Here is an 18,070-nt window from a genome sequence, read left to right as displayed (position 1 = left end):
ATGAAGTAAATAAAAATTTAGGGCTTTTTATTGTTCAAAACTTATTAATTCCTATAAATTATTATCATGAGGAAAATATCCAGACTATTCAATAAGAACACTTCCATTATATTACTTTACCAAAACAAAACTATCCTTAAATTTGTGGGGAGCAATCAATGTGGTAAAAATGAAAATTGCAATAGAGACAATAGATTGAGCGAAATGCCTATGCAGATTCCGTTTAAGTATTTTAAACTGTCTATTCAGTCTAAAGTACAACCTATCACAACCTCCTATTGGATGATTTATTTGCTGCTGTGCCCTTTATCTTTCTCTATCTTTCAGTCATGTTTATTCCTATGGATGAGTCTTTCTAGAGTCCTACATACACAGATATATATGCATGCATGCATACATATATATACATATAGATGTAGGAGATGACCAGGCTGAGCTCGAGGATCAAATGCATAATCAGTCATGAGTCCCTGGACACCCACAAAATATCTAAGTCCAGTCCACCTTGAATTCCTTCTACTCTTATCTCCCTCTAATTTCCCTTGACTATTAGTAGTTCAGATTCTTGTGGAGAGCTTAAGCTTGCAATACGTCTTTATACTCATCTGTACTGCCTGACTCTCCTGATTTTCCCATCGCTTGACAACATACATGCATGCATACATACATACATACATATTCAAATAGTAAACATTATTTACAAAGTAAAAGCATGAAAAAGGATGTACAACGAGCAGCTTTTTAAAAAAATATTCTCTCCTCCAACAGCAATAATGTGTTTATTAAATTATTTTAATAAATAAATAAACAAACAGCAAAAAGCTAACAAAAGATATGTTTGCTTAATAGAGAAAAGATTGCCAGCCTGAAGCCCAGTGAAAATATAGCTTTTGGATTCTTTCTGAAGTTGCTAGATTTCCCCATTTGCTTTTTTTAAAACTTAATCTTGAGTTTTTCCACTACTGATTTTCAATTAGAAGAGTTTTACTACTGACTCTGAAATTGCCCATTATTTATTGATAAGTAATTAAGGAAATGCTTATAGTAAGGACAATCAACTAGGTTTTCTTTAATCAAATTATAGCTATCATATCTTATACTAATAAATCAATGGTTAAGGTTCATAAATATTCTTATTATTTTAAAATAAGATTGATTTAACAAAATATATTTTCATGTTTATAGGACAGCTCAGAGAATTTTTTATTAATTTGGCTGTCAACATTATGTAAAAGGACTGGTTACTTAGGCAGATGATATGGACTTGTCCACAATAATTCATTTTTTTAATATCCTCAATAAATTAATATGTTCACTAACTATAGCAGATCCACCATCATCATATGGTCTAACAAAACTACTTTATGTATTTTCATTTATTAAAATTTGCTCCTTTTGGAAGAGATTGGTTTCTCTTCCAAAAGGAGGAGGGAGTATTGAAACCTTCATTCAAATTCCTTTCTCCTCTAAGATTAGGAGACTGTATTATAGATATTATTTCATTATTTCCATTTTATGTTTTACTTTCCAGAAGAATAGTTCAGGTTATAATAAGGTTCCTAATGTCTATGACACACTGTGATACCACATGCAGCAGCAGTACTAAGACGCTATGGTGTTTAGATCCAGTAGCATAGGATTAAAATACATGAATGGAAAAAATGTAGTTTACATGTTTGTAACTTTATATGAAATATTGTTAGCTGCAAGTGACCAGAAGCATTTTTTGAGTTCAAAGCACAGAATAATTTATTATCGCAAGATAATTGCAATAATAATCTCTTCCAAGAATTTGGTCAATTAATGGTTAAAGCTTGGGGTCAATGAAATTCACAAGGGGATAGAATTGGCTACACAATAACTCCAAACTTATGACACTCTTAATCTCACCTTGCAGCTCAGCCCATTCATCTACCGATACTAAAATAGATTGCACATTTTATATTAAGTAAAGGTAAAGGTTCCCCTCACATATTTGTGCTAGTCGTTCCCGACTCTAGGGGGCGGTACTCATCTTCGTTTCAAAGCCGAAGAGCCAGCGCTGTCCGAAGACATCTCCATCATCATGTAACCAGTATGTCTAAATGCGGAAGGCACACGGAACCGTGTTACCTTCCCACCAAAGGTGGTTCCTATTTTTCTACTTGCATTTTTACATGCTTTTGAACTGCTAGGTTGGCAGAAGCTGGGACAAGTACCGGGAGCTCATTCAGTTACACGGCAGAACCACCAAACTGCCAACCTTTCTGATCGACAAGCTCAGCGTTTTAGCCACTGAGGAGAGTTATATGGTCACCTCTCTACTATAAAATAAGCCTGGGTGGGGGACAATAAAACATAACATTAAAATAGTTCTTAGCAATTCAAAACAAGACTTCCCTGCATATGAACTTTTACATAGATCAGGTTCCAGTCTCACCTTAGCCAACGCTTGGAGGAACAGAATAGTCTTTAATGCCTTCTGGAAGTACAGAAGGCTATGGGGCTGCTGCCTTTCAGTGAGGAGTATTCCATACAATACTCTCATTCAATGTGCCCCTCAGTATCCAAGTATTCTCATCCATGAAAGACTCCCATTTTTCAAATATAATTTATCTTTTATTTATCTTTTATAGCATAAGGTTGAACAGTCATATAACCAGACCTAATATGCAGTTCAAGATACAATTATTAAGCAAGGCAATATACAAAGTTGCTAGCAGATTAAGAATCTTATTAAGGAATCTGTGTAGAATATTTGTTACCAAGGTAACTGTTAGATCTAATTACAGTGGTTTCCACCAAGGTCCTCTGTTTCAGCAGGAACAGAGGTTTAATCCTATTGGTCGAAGGGCCTGACAGCTCCCTATAAAAGGGCTGCTGTCAGACTCAACCTTCGCTGGATTGTTCTCACTTGTTGTACTTAATGAAGAGCTGTTGTTACCGTTAAGCCTGTGTGTGCCTATCCATTACCCAATCTAACCCTGGCGATGAAGGTGGGATTGGAAGGCAAGTAGGCAAACCAAAAAGAGCATAGCAATCCAGCAAGTACATCCAGCCCGGAGCTCAGCGCAGCTTCGAGCAGCCATTTCTGAGCGGCAAACTTAACATGCCCTCAGAACACAAAATGGCCATGCACGCCCCACCGACTCCGTATGACCCAGTCACCGAGCACTGGGACTCGTACATGCTACAATTTGACTGCTTCCTTGAGGCAAACGACCTCATGGGCCTTTCTGAAGGCCGCAAGAAGAATATGTTCCTCGGATACTGTGGCCGGGAAGTGTTCGAGATGGCGAAAGACCTCTCTGAGCTGACACCGCTACAATCAGTCGCCTGGTCCATGCTTCAGCAGATGCTAAGGACTCACTATGCCCCCAAGCTATCCAAGCACGTTCATTGGCATGAGTTTAATATCAGGAACCAGAAAGAGGACGAGTTGATTAATAAGTACGTTGCGGTGCTTCGCAAGGCTTCAGCATACTGCAAATTCCGAGACCTGGCCGAGCTGATACTGGACCACATAATTTGCAGCGTCAGGACATTAATTTACAGAGGAGGTTACTCGCTAAATCTAATCTCACTCTGCAGATCGCCTCCGACGAGGCCAGGGCGTCAGAATCAGCCGTCAAATCTACTGAGACTCTGCAGCACCAAAGCGCTCCACAAGACACGCGAAAGACTACATGTGTACATTGCGAGGCTGCAGAGCCCGAGAGCTCAGAGGGCGAGAAAGATGACAGCTGCCGCATTTGTAGTAGCTGCGCCCAGCCGGCGCACAAATTCAAACCACATCTTGCCTCTTGCGCTAGTTGCAGAGGAGACCATGCCAGATCGGCTTGCCGTTTCCGCGATGCAACCTGCCAGCGCTGCGAGCGAAAGGGGCACATTGCCAAGGTGTGCCGGAGCGAATTCCCTGCCATTTCCTGGCAGCCTAGAAGTGCACCAAAACGCCAACAGAGGCCCAACCAAGGGGCCTGGCAGAAGCCACCACGGCACTCAGAGGGCAACAATAGAGTCACCTACCATACGTCAATCGGCCAAGTCTGCACCAGATGGTCAAAAAAGCTGAAGATCACAGCCCTCATCGAGGACTCTCCATGTGAGATGGAGATCGACACCGGATCATCACTGACCATCATGCCATGGTCTACCCTCAAGCAGGCTATCCCTAGCCTAAAGAAGCAGCATCTTTGCACCCCTGACATCTGCCTACACGATTACCAGGGAAACCGGGTCCCCATCGTGGGCCAAGGCACCTTCCAGGTGAAGTTCAAGCAATTCAGTGGGAAACTCCCAGTGACAGTGGTCAGCAGCAACCTGCAGAGCCTCTTAGGGCTATGATTGGTTCCAAGCCCTGGGCCTAGAAGTGACCGGTATCAACTCCTTGAAAGATGACGACGCTGAAGCCATCTTTAAGGAGTTCGAGGACGTCTTCGGCACTGGTCTGGGTAAGTATGTGGGGACCCCAATTTCATTCAGTTTGGACCCCAACATAGCCCCAATAAGGCTAAAACCCAGGAGAGTGCCTTTTGCTCTCCGCCCTAAAATTGACAGGGAAATTGGCAAGCTCATAGGCCAGGGAATCCTAAAGCTGGTCAATCACGCATGCTGGGAGACCCCTATTGTGACATCTGTCAAATCTGACAAGTATGTCCGCATCTGCGTGGACTACAAGTGCATAATAAATAAAGCACTGCAACAAAGCGCCTACCCTGTACCCATTGTACAGCACCTCCTTTATTCATTAGGCCCCGGAAAATTTTTCACAAAATTGGACATGGCACAGGCATACCAACAATTGCCTGTAGATGGTGCTACGGCGGAGGCCCAAACCATTGTGATGCACAGGGGTGCATTCAAATGTCACTGCCTGCAATTTGGCATTAGTATCGCCCATGGACTGTTCCGAAGTATCCTGGAACAGCTTTTGCAGGGAATTCCAGGAGTCGTCCCCTATTTCGACGACATCTTGGTATCAGCTGCAAATGAGGCGCAACTTCAAATGTGTACAAAGGCCTCCGTCTCAAAAAGGAGAAATGCCAAATTAATGTGCCAAGGGTTGAATTCTTAGGGTACCTAATCGATGGCTCTGGGATTCACCCGACCACACAAAAAATTCAAGCAATTCAGGATGCCCCCACACCTCACATTCAAACTGAGCTGCAGGCGTTCCTCAGGCTCCTTAATTTCTACAGCATCTTTCTCAAACAGAAAGCCACCGTTGCTGAGCCCTTACACTGTCTCCTGGCTAAGAACGCGAAGTGGTCCTGGGGCAGAGCTGAGGCTGCCGCATTTGCTGTGGTAAAACGACTCCTGTTGGCAGACTCCTTTCTGGTACAATACATCCAACCCTGCCATTCGTGCTGACCTGTGATGCTTCCCTGCTCAGCGTTGGCGCCATCCTCAGCCACCGCATGCCCAACGGAACTGAAGCCCCTATTGCATTTTACTCCAGGACATTGACTGCCGCACAGCAGAACTACAGCCAGCTGGACCGTGAGGCTTTGGCTGCAGTGGCCAGAGTAAAGAAGTTCCATGAATATCTACAGACTTCGAACTGGTTACGGACCACAAGCCGTTGTTGGGCTTACTGGCTGGGGACCGGCCTACCCCAGTGTCATTATCACCTCGCATGACCAGATGGACCATCTTCCTAGCTGCCTACTCCTACTGTCTCATCTACCGACCAGGCTCCACTTTGGGGCACACTGATGCTCTAAGCCGTTGCCCTCTGCCTGAACTTCTCGCTGATCCTACCCCTGAAATGCCAGTCCTCTTCGTTGACTGCCTTGAGACTGGGCCAGACATTTCTTGTAGTTGTGGACGCCTACTCGAAATGATTAGAGATAGTCCTGATGACCTCCACTACGGCAGAAGCGGTCATCAAGGTTCTATGGAGACTTTTCTCCACACACGGCCTGCCCAATGTCTTGGTCTCTGACAACGGGCCCCAATTCACGGCCATGCAATCCTAGCAGCTCAGGGAATCAGGCATGCCCTGGTCGCGCCATTCCATCCGGCCTCCAAGGTCAGGAGGAAAGAATGGTGAGATCTGCAAAAGAGGCCCTCTCTAGGATTGGCCTGGGAGATTGGCAAACACGGGTTGACCACTATTTGCTAATTCAGCACATCACACCCAGTGCCACTACAGGGAGAAGCCCTTCCGAGCTTCTCATGGGTCTCTAGCTAAGGTCCCACTTAGACCGGTTACACCCCAATTATTCTTTCTCATCGCCCCCAGACTCCACAAGCAAGCTTCAGACATTTAGCATAGGGGATTCGGTATACGCCCACAACTATGCCGGGTGAACTCTGTGTATTCCTGCCACAGTGATAGGCATCACCAGCCCTCGCTCTTACCTCCTAGAGCTCGAGGATGGTAGGAATTGGAGAAGGCATATTGACCAACTCCGTGGCCACCTCTCCAACTCCACTCTTAGACAACCAGAGGTAACTCCTGCACGAGTTAGTCAAAGCCCTGCCCAAACGGAGCAAACACTCACTCCTTCCACGGCCAGCTCAAGCCCGATTGTACCGGGAAACTTATCTGGTTATGTTGCAGGCCCGGAGCAAGCTCCGAGCGAACCAGCTCTAGAAGCTCCAGCCACGGCCTGTGAAAGTTTCCAGGAGCTTCCACCAAGCGGAGCTGTGGAGCAAACAGCTCCAACCTGTCCAAGGAAACCCCGCCTATTGAATTGAGCAGGTCAGGCAAAGCTACCCAAAAGCCCGCCTACCTGCGTGACTACGTAACAAGTAGGATTGTTCCATCCAAGAGGGGAGGTGTGTTAGATACTTGTTCTAACTACAGTGGTTTCCACCAAGGTCCTCTGTTCTAAAAGTATTTTAAAGAAACAACTGAGTGTAGACTAAATAATTTGCAGCTTTACTAACCTGATTTCTTACAGATGTGTTAGGACTACAATTCCCAGGCAAGGAACTTATACAACAAATTGGATGGTTAGTGTCATCAGTTTTGGAGAGGTTTCCATTTAATGTAAACTCAGTAGACCCAGTTCAGTAAAATTAAACCCCTTTAAGCCCCACAAATATAAATAGCCAGCAATACGCAATATCTAGGCCTAACTAAAAGTGTAAAAATGATCAGATTTTCTCTGAAAATAGGTAATATACTTCAAAGGCAATTTTTATTTATTTTGATTTTATTTATTTCTATCCCACCTTTATTATTTTTAAAAATAAGTGAAGGAGGCAAACATATCCAATACACCTCCCTCCAACAAATTTTCTTCCCCTCAACAACAAACTTGTGAGGTGAGTTGGGCTGAGAGAGAATGACTGGCCCAAAGTCATCCAGGGGGCTTTCATGGCTAAGGCAGAACTTGAACTCAAGGTCTCCCACTTTCTAGTTTGGGCCTTCACCAGAAGACTAAACTGAATTATGTACATTAGGCGATATATTTCAAAAAACCAAAGAGAAGGAGCAAAATGGTCCAAGGGTTAGCACAGATTTTGCAAATAACTGAACTGCAGCCCTCATAGTGAAACATTTTGCTTAATAATTATTCTGCAGTGAATTTAAGTTATTAACTATTTTGAAAATATTTTTTTAAAACAATGAAAGCGTAAAATATATTGAGAAATTGCAAGAAGGTAAGCACAGGATCTGAAATGTCATTGAAATTATAGTTTCTCAATATATCATTGGTTACTCATAAAGTTATGAAATGTTATTTAAAACTTATCCTGCTGTGCCTCTTGTTGAAATACTATACATTACAGACCACTGTTTTATTTTTTAAAAGATTTTATTGTGGTATTAAAACAATTTACAGAATCTCTCTTTAAGATAGAATACAATTTTTAAAAATATTCTTCCCATTCTTCCCAAACACAATAATGTTTGCTTTTTGCGATTCAACTATTATTTATTTATTTATTTATTTATTTATTTATTTATTTATTTATTTATTTATTTATTTATTTATTTATTTATTTATTTATTTATTTATTTATTTATTTATTTATTTATTTATTTATTTATTTATTTATTTATTTATTTATTTATTTATTGGATTTGTCAACCGCTCCCTCTCCCCTAGGGGACTCGGGGCGGTGTACAGACAGAATAAAAAACATTATAAAAAACATTATATACAGCAATTACAAAACCCCATAAAAAACAAATTAAACACAAGTCTGTACAATAGTGCAAAGATTAATTAATGATTAAAACCAAATTAAAATACCCCAAAATTTTAAATAACCGGTCAGGAAAATCAGGGGATTAGATCATGATTGCGATTGGGTCATGCCAGCTAATTGGAACAGGTGGGTCTTGAAGAAGAACTAAAAGACTGTTTGAAGAGTTTAACTTTAATTGAGGTGGATCTATAATTTTTGTATATTTGGCGCTGTCCTTTGAAAAGCCCTGCCCCAGATCTTTAAAAGTGTCAATTCAATAACAGTTTGCGAAAGGAAGGAAACAACTACTGCATACTAAATCCAATGACTATTTTACTTGAGTGTGTGTGTTTGTTTATTTAATAGATTCAAACAGTATGGAAAGATGCTACAACCAATTAATATCTCTCTTAAATATATGTCTCTGTATCTCATGGAGATTCTCAGTCATCCAGGTAATGGTTGCCCAAAGGTGCTTTTTCAAGAGGCAACTGGATGCTAAAGGAAGGCAAATGACTAGCTGTCTGCAAGGAGTATAAATCCTTCCATTACCCACCATGCAGTCAGAATTGAAGAAGCTTCTTGGATAAGAAGTGAAACATCTTCAAAGAAAAAACAGAAAGTCCAGTGTCCTCTTGAAAAAGCACCTTTGGGATCTCTCTATGTATTTAATAACAATAATCTATCTAGAAAACTTAGTAATACCACTTTGCCCCTTTAATCTGTCCCTGCAACTCACTTGTTGGAATAACAGGTAATGTAGATAATGGTTTTAAAAGAAAGGGCATTAGAGAAATAGTGGTAGCGCTAACATTAATAGGCTAATATCAGTAGAGATTAGCTTGGCAACCTTTCAACATGTACACACGGAACATAAGCAATATACTGTAGATGGGGCCCAGTTATCTGCAGTAGCTAAACTATTGCAAACCTCAAAATAAAAAATATTTGTCGCAGAAATGGAATTCCATCTAGCAATAGCAATTGCACTTGGATTTATATACTGCTTTACAGTGCTTCACAGCCCTCTCTAAGCTGTTTGCAGAGGTTCATATTGCCCCCAACAATCTGTCTCCACATTTTACTGACCTTGGAAGGACGGAAGGCTGAGTCAAACTTGAACTGATCAGGATCAAATTGCTGGCAGTGGGCAGAGTTACCCTGCAATACTGCATTCTAATCATCGTGCCACCACTATAATGGTACTATTATGCCCACTATTTTTGCAGAATACTGAACAAATAAAACCAAATGCAAGTATGTCGATGCAAATTTGCATACACAGATACTACAGGCACACTTCAGGGAGGAAAGTAGGACAGATTTAGCCACAAAATAGGAGAGCCTTTGTGTAATAAATTCAGTTTTATTGCTGTGTGATGAATAAAACAACTGTCAAAAACTGTATCCTGTCTTAGACTACTATGGTTAAAAAAGATATGCTAAGGCATCAGATTTCTATCACTTAATTAAGATTCATTGCATTACTCCTTTGAAGAATCCAATTAAAGTAACATCAAGAGGAATTTTATAGCAAACCTTAACAAAGTACGTTTGATCGTAACCACAAATAAAATGGAAGCAAAGCCAAATAATCCTTTCAATAACACATGGCAATGTATTTAAAAGCCATGTTGTATACATAATGATGTGAAAATGACCCAAACTGCTTTTACAAGCAAATATGCACTTATGACAAAAACCTGAATAGTAATTTAAAGGATGTAAGACAGCCACCCCAAATTAACTGAGAATTAATGCACTTTTTATTTATTTTTACATCTTAACTGTGAAAGTCTCATAAACTATTCAATATAACTCAAGAACTAATCTAATTTCTTTTGATTGATGAAAAGTTTTGCAAAATGAAAAGCTCTGCAAATCTTTGTATTGATCAATGATGTAATAAAAATCAGTATCTTATATCTACTTACCGTGCTTTCCGTGCAGTTGGCCTTATTTTCGGGGAGGTCTTATTATTTTTGAGGTGCAGGAGGCAGTGAGCATGGTCACCTCATGGCTGCCGCTGTGTTGCAATATTTTCAGGGAGGGCTTATTTTCAGGTGAGGGCTTGTTTTAGCGCATGCGCTCAAAAGCCCGATCGGGTTTATTATCTAGGGAGGTCTTATTTTCAGGGAAACAGGGTATGTCTGGGAAATAAGCCTGTTGACAGGTTAAAACTGTGGTGTAATATCTAGGGTTTCAAATAGAAAATATAGAAATAGATGTCTGGTGCATATAATCTCACTGAGATATTATCAGCATTAGAATAGCTGCCCCCAATTCTTCCAATCTCATACTGTATGAACTTGAAAAACATTTCAAATAGTTTTATACTATTATCCTGTCCTTCCTACATGAAGTCCAATAGCAATAGCAATATCACATAGACGTATATAATGCTTCATCGTGCTTTACAGCCCTAAGTGGTTTATAGAGTCAGCATATTGCCCCAACAATCTCGGTCCTCATTTTACTAACCTTGGAAGGATGGGAGGCTGAGGCAACCTTGAGCCGGTCAGGATCGAACTCCTGGCTGTGGACAGAGTTAGCCTGCAATACTGCATTCTAACCACTGTGTCACCATGGATTAACAGAAGGCCATGTTTAATTGTCTAAGGTTGGTAAAGAGATATAGTAACTGTCCAAGATTATCCAATTAATTTTATGAAAATTGGAACATAGGCCTTTTTGCTGTAATCTAACATTCAATGAGGAATAGTTTTGCAGGTTTCATTAAGACACACCTCTGTATTAAAGACTTGGAAACTGGCCAATAAAGATGTCGAGGGATTCAGGAACTTAACAGGCTAGTTAGTTTAGCATCTCTTCTGGGTAAATCATTATAAAGCAATATAAAAGGTAACATCATTAAACATAAAGAAGGACAGATCTTACTGAAAAAGAGCCAACGGATTCATTAAGGCTAACTCTTCTTTTACCTGGAGGCTTATTCAGGGATTTTTTTAAAAGCATCATTAGAAGGGCCTGATAATTTACTCCTTGTCCCCATCTTCTTGGCTTTGTTCCAGGCCATAATTCATGCAATTTTATCCTTCTGTTATCCATGCTGAGAAACATTAGCTAAGTCATAAAATAGTAAAGAGAGTCTGAACACTAACATTGATGCCAGCAGTCTTACTATTGCCACAGCAAGATCTGGTTGTGCTAAGAATTGCTTTTGTGGAAAGTTTCTAAAAGTTTCTAGATTAAATCATGTAACATAGATAAAACAAATCATTTACTGAAATTTGTGAACCTAGTCTTCAGGTCTTCACTGCGTTGCTAATTGATTACCAGCCATAATTTAAGATGTTGGTACAAATTTTAAAAATCTCGAACATTGTAGGGTAGCTATCTAGAATATTGTCTTTTCTGAATGAAGCTATTAATATTTGCAGGCAAGATCCTTTTCATGGTGTCCATTGCTTTCAAAACCTCGTCTTTCTGGCATGCGGAAGAAAATCTTATCCTGCACGTTGCTTCCAGACTATGCAATTGACCTTACTGGAACTCATTTAGCCTCTGCTTCCTTAATATTTATAAAATCTGCACATAGGCATTTAGTTGACATTTAACTATTAGTTGATCAGCTAATTAAATTCTAATAATTTTTTTTTAACTTTTTATATTGCTTTCGGGATTTTATTTTGTCAGTCAATGAAAAGCAAGGTGCAAATAATCTAAGATAGCATTTCAGGGTGTCAACAAACAAGTGTGGTTGACATACAAACTTTTAGAAGATTTTGAGAAACTCCCTTACCAAAACTTTTTCAGCAAATTTAGCAATCTTTGGATAAGAGAAGAAGCCATGTTACGGTTGAGTTTTAGAATAGGAAGCAGGCAGAGGTAGGTTTCAAAATCCGCCGCTACCAGTTTGCTCGTGCTCGTGCGCATGCTCTCGTGCACGCTTGCACATGACATGGCAGAGCCTCCCGCTGCCACCACTACTGGTTCAGCCAATCCGGGCTGATCAGGAGCAACCAACCTCTGGAAGCAGGGATCCATTTAAAATCCCCCACTCCCCGATAAATTGTTTCATTGAAAGGGCATAAACAATGGGATCTCCCAAGGACCTATATCAGGAAAAGTCTTCTCAAATGATCTGAAATAACTGTTGAACATTGACAGATCCATGAGTGCTGATGACCAAATTGTTTAGTGTAGCTGAAATAAAAATTGTAACAACAGCTTTACTTTAACTTTCCTATATTGTGAAAGAACCATTAAAATGGCAAATGAATGTAATATAAGTACCCTATGAACAGATAGGGTATAAGCTAGGTATGGCCACACACAAAATACTGTATACAAGTCCAGTGATGCCTCAAATGAGAATACTGAAGACCTGAGAAAAAGTGGATAGAAAATTGATAACCGTAAAATACAATGATAGTACAATGTTCTGTATGAAAAAATATAAAATTTGTTGAGTGGTTATCACAAATATATAATAAATAGGAGTGAAAAGATGTCTATAAATTAAACATGGTATGGAAGAAAGTAATTAGGCTATTTCTATAATTTGAACATCTGGACTCACCTGGTAAAGTTGAATCTGAAATTCAGATCAAAGTATTTGCTAATGGCCCTACATAGACTGGAAAATAGATTTATTCATGGGCTATTAAAGACTGCTCTTCACAAAAGCTATGTTTACTATGCCTCTGAGGGCCTCACAGTTGTTGTGGAATACAAGTAATCCTCAATTTACAACAGTTCATTTAATGACCGTTTTAAGTTACAATGTCACTGGAAAAAAGTGACATCACCATTTTTCACGCCTATGACCATTGCAGCATCCCCATGGTCACGTGATTAAGATTTGGATCCTTGACAACTGGCTCATAATTATGACATTTCAAGTGTCCTGGGATCATGTGATCACCTTTTGCAACTTTCTGACAAGCAAAGCCAATGGGGAAGCTAGGTTGTGTTACTACCTTAAAAACTGAAAGTACTTAACAAATGTGGCACAAAAAGCGTAAAATGGGGCAAAATTCACTTAACTACTGTCTCATTCAGTAACATAAATTCTGGGCTCAATTGAGCTTGTAAGTCGAGGACTACTTGTTTGGGCTGGAAGTTGCAACTGAACACTTGTTCAGCTTTTGGCTTACTGTAGGTAGTGGATGATTGCTAAACACAAACCATTGTTATAGATACATATTCGGTTTGATTCAGCATGAATCTTATAATACTATAAGATTTATGTGAAATCTATAAACAAGTATTAAATAGCACATAGGATTGTAATCCAATAGACTCAGCAGAACTACCACCAAGATGTAAATAAGAAACGTTTTTTTCCCTTTTTTAATAAGGTATTATATTTATAGCAATATTTAATCCAGATAGTATCATAATTTATAAAAATATCAATAGAAACATGGAAACATTAGCTCATACACCTTATTATAATTAATTCAACAACACAATAATAGCTTCACTTAATAGAATGAATGATGCATGCTGAATGCTGAATGCAGTGTGGGAGAAAAAAGATGACTTCAGAGTTAATGAATGTGACTGGAATATGCAGATCCTGAATATGAAATCATGAAAATTCTGTTTATAGGCTCTCTTAATAAACCGTATGAGAATCTAAACTATCCTACTGAAGACAATGCAATTGCCATTATACAAACTGCTGTTCTCTAAATCTTTATTAACAGTAAGGGGGGGAGAGACAAGAATTTTGGGATAAAGAATCCTATTTTGGAGTCACGTCTCTGTAACAGAGGTTTCCATGCTTACTGTGACTTGAATTTCACCTCTAATTCATTCTGAAAAAACAATTAGCATTTTTGCATTCTTGAGGGATGAATACAAATACTGCTAACGTGCACCTTTCCTTTTTGTTGTCGGAAAAGCAGGCAAAAGGTTTAACTTCTTTAAATTTCTGGATCTCTATCTATATATGAATTGGCAGAATTAAAGGCACTGAATTCAATGCGATCAATTGGATTGAAGTAAGCATGAATAGAATATGAGTTTAAACCATTTGGAGGGCTGTAATGAATGAATATGCTACCAGACATTAGTTCCTGTGCACAAGATTACCAGATTACCCCCTTCTCCTTCCCCCCCCCTTTCTATGGTTAAAAAGAATAATTGCTGAATTTGTTGTATAAGAATTCTAAAACAGCTAGAAGAATTTACCCTCCTTTCTAAACTCTGACAACTCACACCCTTCACTTAACACTCCTCTCCTAATTCTTTTTCTTCCTCTCATTGTCTTTCCTTTTAAAATCAAACTAAAGGAAAACTTTTTGTGGAGTAAAATTCCAGGAATCAGACTTAGGGTCGGTCTCGTGTTTCATTGCAAAAACTGTCATAGAAAGAAAGGAGGGAAGGTCTATCCAACTATCTTCTTGCTTGTTGTCCCAGCATACAATACAATATTTTTCCATCTGCCCTGAAAGGCATCCAGAAAATTTATCCCTAAGATCATTTACCTGGGTAAGAGTTTTAGTAAACTCAATGGGGCTCTCTGTGACCCACTGTAGGTGAGATGGGGTTCTTTGGAACTAATGTTAAAATGCCTGCCCTGCCACATTTACCAGCTCCATATATAGTATGTCTGTGCCCAGTGGCGGATTAAGGCTCACTGGTCCCCTAAGCACTGACAAATCTTGGTGCCCCTCCTTTGTACATACTGTACAAAATCTTCATTGGTTAATGTTTTCTTTCTCAACTTTGTGGTGCCCCCTTTGGACCTGGTACCCTAAGCACGTGCTTAGTCTGCTTAATGGTTAATACACCACTGTCTGTGCCTTGGCGCTATCTGCTATATTAGTTGTACATACACCTTGTTACAGGTACATCTGTTCCTAGAAATTCTAAGCCTCTTTTTGACTTCCCATATGAAGCAACTACTGTATGCTTCCTTCTTGGGCATATACCAACCTCTCCGTTCAACCAAACCATACTTTTTTTCATGACCCCAAACATCCTTCCTTCTACTTCCTCGCCCACAAGCAGACCGGCAGGTCCAAATTCAGCCCTACCTTCTTCAACAGGCACCAACTCGCATGTCTTTGAATCAGCACCACCACAAAAGATGCCTCCCCTTTCTTCAATCAGCCATCAGAGAAGGAAGGAAGGAAGGAAGGAAGGAAGGGAGGGAGGGAGGGAGGGAGGGAGGGAGGGAAGAAGGAAGGAAGGAAGGAAGGAAGGAAGGAAGGAAGGAAGGGAGAAGAGAAGGGAGAAAAAAGGGCTGCAGCTCATTCCTTTCATGCTCTAATAAACTTATATACTGCAGGCACCCAGAGAGAAAGATACACACAAGCAAAACAAACTCTGATTTTTTTTTTTAAAAAAGTATTCACTAAGTCCGGGGTGAAGCTCTGCAAGCTTCTTCCACTGGTCCTTCTCTAGAACAAAGTGTTGGGGTTTCTTTTAAACCCCCCCCAAAAAGGGGGACCCTCTTACCTATGTTCCCTCCATTCGTTCTATAACTGCCCTATTTCTCTTTCTTTCCTCGTCTCCAAAGGATGAGGACAAGCAGTTGCCTCCACTCGCGATTTCATCCCGTCTTGCAAGAGCTGCCTTCACACCCATCCATTCACGCACCCCCCACGAGAGCCGGACTTGCTTTCTTATCCCCAGCCAGGTGTCCCCAGAAGCTGCTCCTATTCCCCCCCCGTCTCCCACCCCGGGGATCCCCAAGTCCTTCGCCCCCCCCCGACCTCCGGCTCCCCACAGGACTGAGATCCACCTACCTGCACGTGCCTGTCCATAGGAATGTGATGTGTGTCCCCGCGTGATATTTGAGGGAGGGACGGGGAAAGGGGAGGGGGAGAAGGAGGAAAGAGGAAACCGTGGTCTATTCGCGATATTGGATGGCCAGCTTCTTATAAACCGGAGGTTGTTTAGGCTGGGAGGAAAAAGAGTGTTGTGTCTGGGCGAGGGGAGCGCGGATTTCATCCCCGCTCATTGGCAGCTCCCCGCCTTCCTCCTCCTCCTCACTCCCCCGCCCCCACCCCACCCCGTGTGTTTGTGTGCGTGTTCGCCGACGGCTCCCCGCCTCCTTTCTCGGCGATATTATTAAACGCTGGGTGAGACACCGGGGAGAGAGCCCGTATCAGCTACCGGAAATCGAAGCCCTGGCCATAAATATACCACAGGAAGTACCACACGCACTCACACATCTCTTCTTTTTCTCCCCCCCCCCCAATTGTTACTTGGTTAGCCAGTCTTTGCCGCCACCTCCCACCGCCCCAACACACACACACACACACACACACACACACACACACACACACATATTAAGGATCAACCGGTGTCCTCGCCTCCTCGATCCGCAGATACACCCGCACGCACGATTAAGGCACGAGAAAGGCTCCCACTACGAGATGGTCCTAGCGGGCCGGTGCCAAATGCACGTTAAGGAAACGTTCCCTGGCCCAATGAAAGAGCAGAGGTGCGAACGCGTCAGATAAATGCCCGATAACTTAAGAACAATATAATGCAACGTCTGTAATACAGATATCCCCCTGTAAAGGTACAGCCCGCAATATGACTCGAAAGAAAGGGAAGGAAGGAGAAAGAAAGAGAAAAGGAAAGAAAGAGAAAGAAAGGGAAAGAGAAAGAAAGGGGAAAAAAGAAAGGTAGAAAGAAAAGAAAGAAAGAAAAGTCTTGGATAGAAAGAAAAGAAAAAGAAAAGTCTTGGATAGAAAGAAAGAAGAAAGAAAGAAAGAAAGAAAGAAAGAAAGAAAGAAAGAAAGAAAGAAAGAAAAAAGAAAGAAAAGTCTTGGATAGAAAGAAAAGAAAGGAAAGAAAGAAAGAAAGAAAGAAAGAAAGAAAGAAAGAAAGAAAGAAAGAAAGAAAGAAAAGTTGGATAGAAAAAAAAGAAAGGAAGGAAGGAAGGTCTGGGATAGGAAGGCAGGGAGGGTATTTCAAAGCTTTTAAAGAAATTCACATGAGGAAAAAGTGTTGAGAAGTGTGAGACTAAAAGCCCATTACAAGCGCTCACAGCTGGAGTTTTTCTTTAGACATCCTGCAGAGGAGGAGGATTTCAGTTAGAGTGTCTTCATCCAGACGGCTACTGCGGTCCCAGGTAAAGATGCAGATAAAGGTATTTAAATTGTTCACGCTACATCGGGGAAAAAAAGAGACACTCTCAAAATAGTCACATCACTCTGCAAGCAGCGCATACTATAACGAGGTGCCCTCAATGTCATTTTAATCAGCATCACTTTTCACGCAGAAACATGTACGCGTGCGCCTTTCTGGGCGTTTTGTTCGCGACCTCAATCAAACCGGGGTCCGAGTGACTCTGCTTCAGATAGTCGTGTCCCGTCCCCCCCAACCCGCGTCTCTCTCCGTTTGCATTCTTCGATATTTGTTTCCTATGGTTGCCATTATTATTATTATTATTATTATTATTATTATTATTATTATTATTATTATTATTATTATTATTATTATTATTATTATTATTATTATTATTATTATTATTATTATTATTATTATTATTATTATTATTATTATTATTATTATTATCGTCTTTCTCCTCTTCTTTTTTCTGCTTTCTCGTTTTCCCCAAGATAATGCATAACCAAGCGAAATATCTCAGCTGTGCGCTGCGGTCACGGGTCTCCAGTTGGCGTCGGGTTGGAGCTAAAAATAATAATAAAATTAGTAAGACGGTCACGGTGCAAGCCTTCCTATTGTTTCGTGGCGAACGGACTCTGCCGCTTTTTCTCCTGCTTTTCCAGCGCAGCAAGGAAATGCAGAAAGGGGGGGGGGGGAGAGAAAGATGGAGGAGTCGGAGGGAGGATGGGAGTCGCTTATTCAACGGCGAGGCAATAACAGCAGCTCATTAAATACAATGCCAAGCAAATGTCCGCCTGTGGAAAAGCAGCTGGAAAGCTTTCCAGCCCTTTGGAACCATCTGTATCCAGGAGTAGCAAAAGAGGGATATTTATGAACGCAGTATGGA

The 18,070-nt window shown here is 40.8% G+C and overlaps 1 protein-coding gene and 1 long non-coding RNA gene across 2 annotated transcripts in view; one reads left to right on the top strand and one right to left on the bottom strand.

Annotated features, from left to right (window-relative positions):
* Nucleotides 1-16,192, bottom strand: part of KIAA1958 — a 101,649-nt gene extending 85,457 nt beyond the window's left edge. The window contains 1 exon segment of the mRNA XM_081940916.1: nucleotides 15,849-16,192. The gene's annotated coding sequence lies outside the window, so the exon portion shown is untranslated.
* An 843-nt stretch (nucleotides 16,193-17,035) lies between these two features.
* LOC309386015 overlaps nucleotides 17,036-18,070 on the top strand; it is a 35,831-nt gene continuing 34,796 nt past the window's right edge. The window contains exon 1 of the long non-coding RNA XR_014174331.1: nucleotides 17,036-17,203. This is a non-coding gene — a long non-coding RNA (uncharacterized lncRNA). The remainder of the gene's footprint in view (nucleotides 17,204-18,070) is intronic.

Source organism: Natrix helvetica (genome assembly GCF_964273705.1).
Source record: "Natrix helvetica genome assembly, chromosome: 2".
In the NCBI taxonomy this organism is placed as follows: Eukaryota; Metazoa; Chordata; class Lepidosauria; order Squamata; family Natricidae; genus Natrix; species Natrix helvetica.
The sequence above is the reverse complement of the archived record's forward strand: the minus strand, read 5'-3'. Positions and strand labels throughout refer to the sequence as shown.